The sequence below is a fragment of the Bos taurus genome, chromosome 8 (assembly GCF_002263795.3).
Source record: "Bos taurus isolate L1 Dominette 01449 registration number 42190680 breed Hereford chromosome 8, ARS-UCD2.0, whole genome shotgun sequence".
Classification (NCBI taxonomy): Eukaryota; Metazoa; Chordata; class Mammalia; order Artiodactyla; family Bovidae; genus Bos; species Bos taurus.
The window spans coordinates 12,482,539-12,494,993 of record NC_037335.1 but is presented as its reverse complement, the minus strand read 5'-3'; the positions used below and the strand labels follow the sequence as shown (position 1 = coordinate 12,494,993).

The window sequence follows — 12,455 nt, the reverse complement described above, 5'->3', positions numbered from 1 at the left end:
TAGTTTGAAACATCTCAAATGTTATCTCTTGGCTACCAGAACACACTGGAAAAAATTGAGGTCTTACAGTTGTGGGATAAGTTCTAAATCTATTTTAAATATGAACCTCCAGGAGGTTCTGATACAGCTAGTATACAGGTCCACTTTAGGGAGCTACTGATTTAATCTAACTAGATTTTCTTTATAGTTCTTTTTATATTTTCATATCCATTCATAGTATAGTGAGTTGAGTCAAAATTTTAGATGCTGACTACTATGTTCGTGGTAATAGGATAATTTTTCAGACCGAGAAATATATAGCAAATATAAGAAAAGACCCAGGACTGGGTCAGTGATTTTCAAAAAAACTTTATAGAGAAACAAACATTTTTAAAGTGCACATTTTGGGCTCTATTTCCAGAGATGGCAATTTTGTAGACATTGACTTGGTAATTTGCAACTTTAATAAATATCCAGGGCATTCATATATAGAACTTCTTTGAGAAACACTGGATTAAAGACTGTTGTTTGCTTTGGGTGATTAAAGACTGAGTCATGCTTGATATGTATTCATATTTAGCTCAGAATTATGTGAAAAATAAGAGTCAGACATGGCTGAGAAACACTTTCTTCTATATGAAAAATAACAATAAAGTAATAAATTACACACTTTTTATAATATCTGTTGCCATGTCAATTCCATACACTCTTGTACATGTAATTACACACAGATAGGGTGATGAGAGAGGCTACTTATATTAACACGTCTATGCACGTGTATGTACATGGGCTTCCCAGGCGGTGCTAGTGGTAAAGAAGCCGCCTGCCAGTGCAGGAGACATGAGAGAAGTGGGTTTGATCCTTGGGTCAGGAAGTAGATCCCTGGGTCAGGAAGATCCCCTGGAGGAGGGCGTGGCAATCTACTCCAGTATTCTTGTCTGGAGAATCCCATGGACAGAGGAGCCTGGTGGGCCACAGTGCATAGGGTCACACAGAGTTGGACACGACTGAAGTGATTTGGCATGCATGTGTGTGTACAGAAAGAAGGAGAGAGGTGGGGACAGAGGGAGAGGGAAAAGGCATGTTTTAACAAAATATTAAAGTTTTCCGGCTTTATAAAATTAGGCTATAACAGAATTTTTTCTTAAAAGATTTTTGCAAGTTTGTTTGACTTCATTAATCTCTCCACTCAATCATACCAGATAAGAGGGTCCAGGGGAAGACTTTTAATTTTGTAAACAGGTCCCTGGAGGCAACCCTTGAAAAAAAAAAACTCTCAGATTGATTTTCCTATCATGTTTTGAAATAGCATTAATACTGATTGCCAAAGGAAGGTGGAATAAAAATGATAAATAGAATAGGCATGATTTTTTTTTTTATAAAAGCCTTGATGATAATAAGTAAATTATTCTGCCCTAGTGCAGAATAATTTGAAGTAACTGTGAAAGCTAGAGTCCTACTTTGGGTCACTTTGTATAGTGTGCAATGGCCAAATGAAAGAAAAGCATATTGCCTAATAATACAAGTGTATATATATATATATATATATATATATATATATATATTTAAGCTTTTAGAGAGATTACAGTGTTTTCTGGCATTTTGCAATTTCTCTAAAATGGCTTAGTATTTTTAATTTAGTGGATTATATTTGGCCTTTTACTATTAAGTAATAAATAAGAATCCTAAGCAACACAAGGGTGAACTAGAACATATAAAAGCTGCATTGCTGTGTCTTCATCTTCCAATCTCCTCCAGAGACAGTTTTCCGTGCTTCCTTGCTCCCACTTCCCTGAACAAAGCAATGTTAGAAAGTGGCTCATAATACTGAGCACTCCAAAAGTCAAAGGCATGACAGGCTTAAAATGGAATCACAAAAGGAGCGTTTACAACTTTTTCTTTAATACTTGTGATTGCATTTAGAATTGTAAATGAAAACACTATAGATTAATATGTTAAGTAAAATTACAAGACATTTTTATGAAAACCACTTACTCTTTCTCACTATTTATTTCTCTTCCTCAGAGGCCACCCCTTTCAACTCCTTTTACTGATCATTTGTTATATAGCTACATATTTCTAAATAACATATTTAGCCTGTTAGTTCTTGTTTTTCAGTTTTTAAAAATATCCAGTATGGATTTAACTGATCTCTTACATCACAAACCCCACTATACACTTCTCATCCCTCCATCTTCCCAGTAGAGTAACATAATATTTGTTAAAGTCAATGAGTGGTGTCAATGTCATTATACTGTAAATAAAACAACTGCTGAAGTATACTGTGATTTCATTTTCTTTTGTATATAGAAGTAATAGTTTGCTTGAAGTAACAGTTACTTTTATTCTGTTTGCTTTGTTCTTTGTATCTTAATGTATCAATAACTGATTCCCAAATTATCTAGAGACTGTCATGCAGAATGAAGTAAGTTCAGAAAGAGAAAAACAAATATCATATGATATTGCTAATGTATGGAATCTAGAAAAATGATACCAATGAATTTATTTGCAAAGCCGAAATAGAGACACAGAGGTAGAGAACAAACAAATGGATACCAAGGGCGGAAGTGAGGTGGGATGAATTGGGACTGACATATATACACTGCTATGTATAAAATAGATGACTAATGAGAAGGTACTGTATAGTACAGGAAACACAATGCTCTGTGCTGACCTAAACGGGGAGAAAATCCAAAAAAGAGGTTATGTATGTATGTATGTACATATATATATGTACATATACATACATATATGTATGTATATGTGTAACTGATTCACTTTGCAGAAGAAACTAACACAGCATTGTAGAGCAACTATAGTCCAATACAAATTAATTTAAAAAAAAAGATTGGGGGCCTTATTTAACTGCTTCAGGGCCTTTCCTCATTGCTTTTTTCTGAAATAGCACTTTCAGAATGTAAGAGATCATGGTCAGATTAGTAAGAGTAAACTATAAAGCAACAGCTTGAAAAGTACAATGAAGAAAAGTAGGACCTATACCAGTGGGATTTTGTCTGGGATCCTCAAGCAACTATGTATTGGATATGAGTCAGCACTGGTTTGTTGTGGGAATTAAAGCTATTAACCAAGAATATTATTAGTGACATTAAATGGAAGAACTAAACTGGGAAGCAGAAACTCTAAAGTATCACCCTTCCTCAAGTTTTTTCATAGACTGTCAAAGTAGGATAACTTTCCCCGAATACAAGTCTGTAACATGTCTTTCCGCTACTACTAGAATTGCCAAACAACTGAATTTACTGGTTAGGATTTTGGTTGCAGTAAGATAAGTTGTAGCACCCTTATGAAGTGATGGGAAAAGTTAAAATGAAAATTGTGTATTTACTCTTTATAGTCTACCTTTTGTTTGGCTCAAATTGTTTCAGCTTTGTCTAACTACTAAGCCACAAAAGCTACAAACGCCAAATCAAGACAGAATTTCTCTTCCATATAAAAATCTCTGATATGGGCAGTGCAGGGTTGGTATGAGCATTGTCAAGGAGACGGAGTTCTTCCTATCAGGCTGCTGCCACAGCCTTGTTTGGTATCTGTGCCCAAGTGTACTTCATGGTGCAAGAGAGCTTCTGGAGCTGTGTCCACCACACCCAAATTCAGGCAACAGGATAGAGGAAGAACAGAAGAATAGACACCATTAGTCAACACCTCTGGCTCCCTCATACAATACTGGCTCATTTTACCTCAATATTATATTCAGATGCAAGAGAATGGGAAGTGTTGTCATTTAGCTGAGAATATTGAGTGGATGCATGCACACATGTGTGAGAAACTCCTTCAGTTGTGTCCGACTCCCATGACCCATAGCCTACCAGACTCCTCTGTCCATGGGATTCTCCAGGGAAGAATATTGGAGTACATCACCATGCCCTCCTCCAGGGGGTCCTACCCAGGGATCAAACCCATATCTCTAACGTCTCCTGCATTGGCAGGCAGGTTCTTTACCACTGGTGCCACCAGGGAAGCCCACCAGAATACTGAGTACTCAAGTAATTCTCAGGTCTGCTCCTGAAGAAGAGGGAGGAAATAGGTCTTGTGCAGCAATTATCAGTCTCTGAAAATGTTTGCTGTTTTTCCCCTTGCTAACACATAGGTTGGACATGAATTTGAGCAAACTCCAGGAAATAGCGTAGGACAGAGGAGGCCGGTGGGCTACGTCCACGGGGTCACAAAGAGTTGGACATCACTTAGCTATTGAACAACAACAAAACACATAAGCCTCCCTATCTTTGTCCTGCTGTTTTGTCTCTCTATGGCTTCCCTTTCCTGGTTGTTACCTACATGTCCTTTTAATTTCCTTACCTAAATATAATATAAAACCAAAACTTCTATTTCCTCCTCCAGAAGATCTTCCTGAACCCAGGGATCGAACCTGTATCTCTTACGTCTCCTGCATTAGCAGACGGGTTCTTTACCTCCAGCATCACCTGGGAAGCCCTGTGAAAAAATACGTTCTTTATATTCACTTTATTCAATATAATTAATTTTATGTTTTTTTTTCATACATGATATTATACATGTTTTAATGCCATTCTCCCAAATCTTCCCACCCTCTCCCTCTCCAACAGAGTCCATAAGACTGTTCTATACATCAGTGTCTCTTTTGCTGTCTCGTACACAGGGTTATTGTTACCATGTTTACACTAGTTTTGAAAGTGGCAAGACTGATTATTTATTTTCTTCTAAAGAAATTGACAGAACCCTGATGCTTTAATCCACCTCCCACTCATACACCTTTCAGTTGGGCTAGTTATGAAATAAAGAAAAATTCTTTTCTGATAATATGGTAAGAAATACCTGGTATCCTCTCCTTCATCCTTTCAGCATAAAACTTTTTCCCTGTGTCCACAGATAGGGGTCTTCTTTGTTCTTTAAAAGTGTTAGTTCATGTTAATGACTTCCAACAGTGAATCATATGTTGCATAAAGTGCATCTTTTCATTCTTGAGCTTTATATGTATGATTATATTCATGTACTAATTATGTGCTACCAAAAATATCTTGTAATAATTATAAGGACTGTGGAGCAATAATATATTATTTGCAATTTCAGAGGGAAGAAAAACAAATGTTGTGTTATTTTCATCATAACAGTTAAAGATTAGCAGCTGAGAAACTCATCTTTCCCTAGAGCTGTGGTCATCAACTAGAGTGTACATAAAACTTACTTAGAATCCTAAAATTCCAGATTCACTGGCTTCATCCCTAGAGACTCTGATTCAATAAATATAATATGGAGTCCAGGAAACTGAGTTTTAAAAACAATCCATCATAAGCAAAATGCCGAATGTGACCTAAGAATAAGTAGAGGTCATAGATGAGAGGGAACTTTCCTCAGGCTATAAAGATAAAACCCAAATAAACAGTAGAAAATGAAAAAGTTAATACATCCATATCAAAGCTTTCTGTTGTTCAAGAGTTTATCCCTGAAAGGGAGACTAATTATAATAGATAATACAAGGATTTTCCAGTTTTGAGATGTGATAATGAGAGAGGATGGATTCATTATGAGACTGCATTCAATGAGAAATGGAAACCACAATATTATGTAAAATGTCAGCAATTCTATATGAAATTTGGCAATGATTATAGTTTTAAACCAATCAAAACCTCAAAGCAAGCTATAATAAATACTACTATAAAGTAGGAACAATATAATGATTAGGTTGGCGACATTTTTTCCTTATCAGAACACTAAGAACTAACTTTTATACTATGTAAATGAAAATGTAGGTTTTAGACCTACTATGCTATATCATAATGAACAATTCCTCAAAACCACAGTTGTGCCAACCCCTTAATAAGGATGAAATTGTTAACTAACTCAATGAGATTGAGATAACAATTAAATATGTCAATGTATGTAAAGTACGTAGTATAGTATCTACTGCAGGAAAGTCCAATATTTTTTATACCTATGACATACACTCAGGTTGTTCAAAGCTCTGACTGAAAAAAATGAGTCAACTCAAACAGTAAACGTTCATTGTTTATAGCTACTGGAGTCAAACATATAAACAATAACAATAAAAGCCAGGTATAGAAAGGCTTGCCTAAATCATGGACTAAGAATGTTTTATTCTGGAAGAATCTATATGCCCTTCAAGATACAAGCTATCTTTAAACAGTTCTTTGGAGTGAAAAGGATGTGGAAATGAATAATTACTGAAAATCCCCTGACAGTGAATTACCAACATTCTCCTCCCTACAGCTACACTTTGGAAATAATCAACTATTCCTCATTCATACAGGCTCCCCAGGTGGTGCTAGTGGTAAAGAAAGAAAAGAAAGTGAAAGTGAAGTCACTTAGTCCTGTCCGACTCTTTGAAACCCCATGGACTATAGCCTACCACGCACCTCCATCCATGGGATTTTCCAGGAAGAGTACTAGAGTGGGTTGCCATTTCCTTCCCCAAAGGATCTTCCAGACCGAGGGACTGAACCCTGGGGTCTCCTGCATTGTAAGCAGACACTTTATCATCTGAGCCACCAGGGAAGTCCACCTGGTAACAAACCCACCTGCAATGCAGGAGGTAAGAGATGTGGGGTTGAACCCTAGATTGGGAAGATCCCCTGGAGGAGAAACTGGAAATGTACTCCAGTATTCTTGCCTGGAGAATCCCATGGATAGAGGAGCCTGGTGGGCTACCATCCATAGCGTCACATAGAGTTGGACATGACTGAAGCGACTATACACGCTTGCACTTAACACACTCATTCATGTATGTCATCTCCCCCCAGAAAAGCAAGACAGATTAAACTCTTTTCACAGGGAAATCCTCCACTTATGCATCTATTCATCTGATCTCCACCATGACCATGGGCTTGGTTGGATCTGAGAAATTAGCTGAGTTAACTCTACTGCTGAGGTCATTCCTGCCTGGCTACCTGGATTCATGAATAGTAGAGAGTGTCTATTATCTTACTTCATAGCTAAGCTGCATTTATAAATTGTCTAAATCTAGTTTATTTGCCTTCTTAAGGCAGGTAAAAATTATCCTATTAACTTTCACATGATGTTTTATGATTGAATGCATCAATCAGTTAGTTGATAGAAGATGGCAAAAACTAGAATAGCAGAGCCTTCTGTGTTCATTCAGTGTATAACTAAATGTCACATAAAAATGAAATGGCAGTAATTGGCATCTCTCTGCTGGTAGCAACCAAATCTGTTTTCCAACCCAAATATCTCTTCTGAGTTTCAGATCAATGGACTGAGTTGCCTCTTAGACTACCAGACTCTAGTCTGACAAGTAACTCCTACTCAGTTAATCAACCAACCCTCCCCAAAATTATTCCTTACACATTGTGAAAGTCGCTCAGTCATGTCTGACTCTTTGTGTCCCCATGGAGACTCTTTGTGTCCCCATGGACTGTAGCCTTCCAGGCTTCTCTGTCCATGTAATTCTCCAGGCCAGAATAATGGAGTGGGTAGCTATTCCCTTCTCCATGGGGATCTTCCCAACTCAAGGATAGAACCCAGGTCTCCTGCATTGCAGACAGATTCTCGGATCATCTGAGCCACCAGGGAAGCCCAAAGGCATCACTACTATCAGTTAAAGAGCCCTATGCTCTTCCTTTCTGTCGACTTTAAATTCACACTGGCAGTCTTTAACTGTGGTCTGCAGGAGACACTGGAAACACTAGTTCCATCCTTGGGTCGGGAAGATCCTCTGAAGAAGGAAATGGCAACCCACTCCAGTATTCTTACCTGGAAAATCCCATAGACAGTGTTACAGTCCAAAGGGCTGCAAGGAGTCGGATATAACTGAGTGACTAAGCACAGCACATCATCACTTCTTGCCCAGATTGCTAAAAGTGTCTCCCCAATTATTTCATTTTAATCTTTCCCCTACACAAATTTATATTCGAAGCCACCAGCAAAATGATTGTTTAAACAATTCTGTTATGTTCCTTCCTATATGTTACACCTTCCAGTGACCATCCATAGCAGAAAAGACAAAGGGCCATTGCCTTGACAATATACATTCTAGAATCCCTTTATGATCTTACTCTATCCTAAGTATACAGGACCATTTCTTGCCACTACTATCAAAGCTTGCCAATCAATGACCACCACACATCTGCAATCAAACAAATTTAGATTTATTTAACTTCTTACAAGGGAGAACACACATCAGAAGATCACTGAAGTGCCTCTGTAAAAGAGAGTTAGGAGGAGCTTTTTGTATTATTTGTATTCATGCTGAGAGATTTTAAGCAGGATTTAGAGACCTGTGGATTATTAGGTGTAGAATGCTGTCAGGTAGCAGGGACCAGTCACTGGGTATCTTCATAGATTTTATGTAGGAAGCAGAGTGCCAAAATCCCCTTCCATGGTGGCTCAGATGGTGAAGAATCTGCCTGCAGTGCAGGAGACCCAGGTTTGATCCCTGGATTGGGAAGATCCCCTGGAGAAGAGAATGGTGACTCACCCCAGTATTCTTGCCTGGAGAATTCCATGAACAGAGGAGTCTGGTGAGCTACATACAGTCCATGGGGTTTCCAAGAGTCAGACATGACTGAGTGACTAACACTGGATCCTAGATGGTGATGAAGTGTCCTTTTCTCTGTCTTACTCTCTTGTGGTCATGGAGTGGCCTCATCTGAGTAGTGATTGTATTCTAAGTTGTTTATGTTTAGTTGGAAACACTACCAACTTCGCTAGCCGCTTCTAGCCACGAGCTGCTGGCATCATTTTTCATTTTCTCACTGTCCATGTCAAGTTCTACATCCTGGTTTACAAGACAGTATGCAGCCCCATGAAAGATGGATACTCTTCCTACTTTATGAATGTTGGCAGAAGCAGTTCTCAGAGCTTGAAAATCCTCAATTATACTTTTTCCAAGATTACCTCAAACTCATTCTTTAGAATTCTTTCTTTCCTCCTATGTGCAAGCACATGTGAATTAAAATATCAAAGAATTAAATGAATGCATTAATACTGATTTTTTAAAAGAAAACAAACCATATGAAAATTTAGTGGAATAAAGTGTACTTTCACTGATCCATTCACAAGCTACCTTATTCTTCCTCCAAGTTTCAAAAGGAGAATAAGATTGTTCTACTCAAGGTTAACACCTTGAAAACATTATAAAATGCCAACAGCATAGAGATTATTTCTCATTTTACTAGCAATGGGTATTCAACCAAAGGACCTAAAAGTTATTTATTTGAATTTCAGAGAGTTTTATAATATATTCAACAATATTGTTATGTTTATACTATATCTTTTCTAAAGACATAATTTAAAGGAAAATAGTTTTCTCAATTTACCTTATAGATAAGATTTTAAAAGAACTTATCTTGACTTTGAAATAAAATTCTCTAAGAACCTGTTAAAAAAATATTTTGTACTATATATTAAAAGCATTCCCACAAATTGTAATAGTCAGCCTATAAGCATTAGGACACACACTGTTACACATTTTAAAAAATCACTGAAGTACTACTAGCTATAGCACAAAACTGAAAATGTTTTGCAATGCATTCAACTCTTATGCAGAACCCTGTTCTATAATCAGTAAATCTTCATTACCACTTGCTGATTTAACCAGGATAATGCCATTTCGACAAACACTACAAGGATTTTGAAATAATAACAAGAATTATCATAACAATGTCACATATAGAGAATGAGCTATATTCTCTGAGTCCATTAACAGAACCTTTTTGGAAACTAAGAGGCTAAACGCAAATTAACAATAAAAAGTCAACTGAATCAGGCCTGGAAGAGTGCACATAGCTCATCTTCCACATATAAAAATCCAAACATAATATGAATAAAAAATAAGTCATATTTATCTAAAAATCTTACACAATAACAAGTACACTAGAAAGTCACTTGGGCAAAGTAAAGTACAATTTACACTTAAAAACACCAAGCATGCATTTAGGGAATTTAAACTAAACTTGAAACCACTTTGAACCAATCCTAGCTCAAATAAAAAACTATAATTACTACTAATAAAGCAAATATAACTATTACTAATAATTATACCAAATATCTAAAAGTATAGCATGTAAGGAAAAATCTAATTTAAATGTTAAAGACACTATCACAAAGTTAAAGGAAAAAAAGCAAAAGATAATATTAAAAAGAGGAAAGAGTTCCAGCAAGTCACCCACTCCTGCTCCTACCAGCCATCCTACAGGATATAGCAAGTGGAACATCCTGGAAGGGAGGAAGGTGGAGTTCCAACCTCCTTCCTGTTCAGCCTGACAAGACGGCTTGGTTGCCAAAGTAAACTTGTAATCCTCAGAGGTCCCAGGTGAGAGGAGAGGCGGGAGCAGTGCCCAAGGCTTCCCTCTGCATCTCCGGGCCAAGTTCGGCATCAACCCAGTACACTTCAATCCAAACTTCTCAGTGCGTGATACTCAAGGTGGAGTGAGCAGTGCTCCTGGAGGTAGCAGATACACTGCGTCTGGCAAAGTACCAAAGGGCTGATTCACAAGCAGGAACCTGATGAGACAGAGCTGAGGAAGATTCACCACGTGCTGCTGGAGGTCGACGTGTTGGAGGGCACCCTGCAGTACCCAGAGAGCAGATGCCTATTTGCAGTGCCTGCAGGATTCCCATCGTGAGGGATAAGAAACTGAGACATAAGCATGCCAGGCACCAGCTTTTCATTCCATGATCATGTATATCTTTATGTATAACCTATTTGCTAGTTCTAGGCAATGGCACCCCAATCCAGCACTCTTGCCTGGAAAATCCCATGGATTGAGGAGCCTGGTGTGCTGCAGTCTATGGGGTTGCGAAGGGTTGGACACAACTGAGCGACTTCCCTTTCACTTTTCACTTACATGCATTGGAGAAGGAAATGGCAACGACCTAGACGGAAACGACTTAGCAGTAGCAGCAGCAGCTTAATCCCCAACTCTTGACCCAGTGACATTCAAACACAATGTTCTTGAGTTCAGCAGTACATTTTTCCTCATTTACAGGCCAAAAACCAGGAAAGGAATAAAAGAGTAACTCTTACACCTAGGCATTAATGAATTAACTAGAATGTAAAAAACAGAGAACTTTAACTCAAAACACAGATACATACAAGCTACTAGTAAGCAATTAATATGGCAAAATTTTTCTCTGAGACAAACTAATAATAACAGGCAGAGGTTAACAAAAAAAAAAAAATCAAAACTGAACCAGCTGATGGTGGTTATCCAAAGAAGAATTTATATTCAACTTTGAATTTACCTAAAGAAGAATCAATCCCGTGTCAATTTGAACATTATTCAGAAGATGTACAAATCATTTGAAACAGAATAAAACCTTCCTCAGACAGTAATCACTCATAAAATTATAATTGCTTTAAGAGAAGCACGATAAAAAATGCACACCAGAACAACCATACTAACTACCTACATGCAAAAACACCTTCGAACACCATATTGGGTTAACTATGTACGTAGGAACAAAGAATTAACATAAGTAATAAGAAATACTTTTTGTATAACTCTTTGCCAAAATAAATAAGCTCTTGCTAGAGAATAGATCGAGAAAAATTTTGAATGTGTCTGCTTAATATACTGTGAACCTAAAAAGTCGGAGAAGGAAATAGCAACCCATTCCAATATTCTTGCCTGGGAAATCCCATGGACAAAGGCATCTGGCAGGCCACAGCCCATGGGGTCACAAAGGGTCGGACATGACTTAGCAACTAAACAATAAACTAAAATGTAAATGCAGTAAAGCTTAAAAGAAGTTAAAGTAACTTCATAAATATTCAGCCTCCCCTCTACTTGCTAAAACAACCCATAAAACTTAACATTATTAATTTAATATGAAAATTAGTTGTCAAGGTAACTAATAAATTTAATTAATTATTTTGGTTGAGGTGACCTCAGTATAGTAAGGCCAACAGATGAACAAATCTAGACTAATTATTCTAAATATATAACTATTATTAATTTACTCAAAATTTTCACCAATGGAACAGATTCCTCAAATGGAAACAATAAGGTTCTATTTTAAAGGTAAAATCAATGTTAAAGTTTGTGGTTTTATTGTTATGTCCAGACATTCTAAAGATGTAACCTCTATTTAAGAGATTCTTTCATTCCATCATTAAAAATTCTATGTGAGCTGAGTTCAAATCAGAGCACTTCTATTTAGTTCCTCTCTAAACAAAGATGTCCCATAGTATGAAAGGACTTAAGAAATGAGGTCGATTCCACAAAAGAGACACATATTACATATTATATAATTCAAGAATTGGGCTCATGGAGGTAATAGGATCCAGTAATGTAAATTTAAAACTGTTTCCAGGAGATCAACTTTTTTATTTTAACAAACAAGTTCTTAATTAATATTTATCAATTTTCCCAATTATACTTGCTTGGCCTTCTTAATGCTTCAACAAAAAATTTAGGTCACATTATATTTCAGAAAGAATCAAATATCACAGGTCCTCGTGGACTTCTGCTGCTAAGTCGCTTCAGTCGTGTCCAACTCTG

At 37.1% G+C, this 12,455-nt stretch overlaps 1 pseudogene; it reads right to left on the bottom strand.

The window, feature by feature from the left end:
- LOC100139644 (abl interactor 1-like) overlaps positions 1–10,572 on the bottom strand; it is a 31,808-nt pseudogene extending 21,236 nt beyond the window's left edge.
- Positions 10,573–12,455: the final 1,883 nt, after the last annotated feature.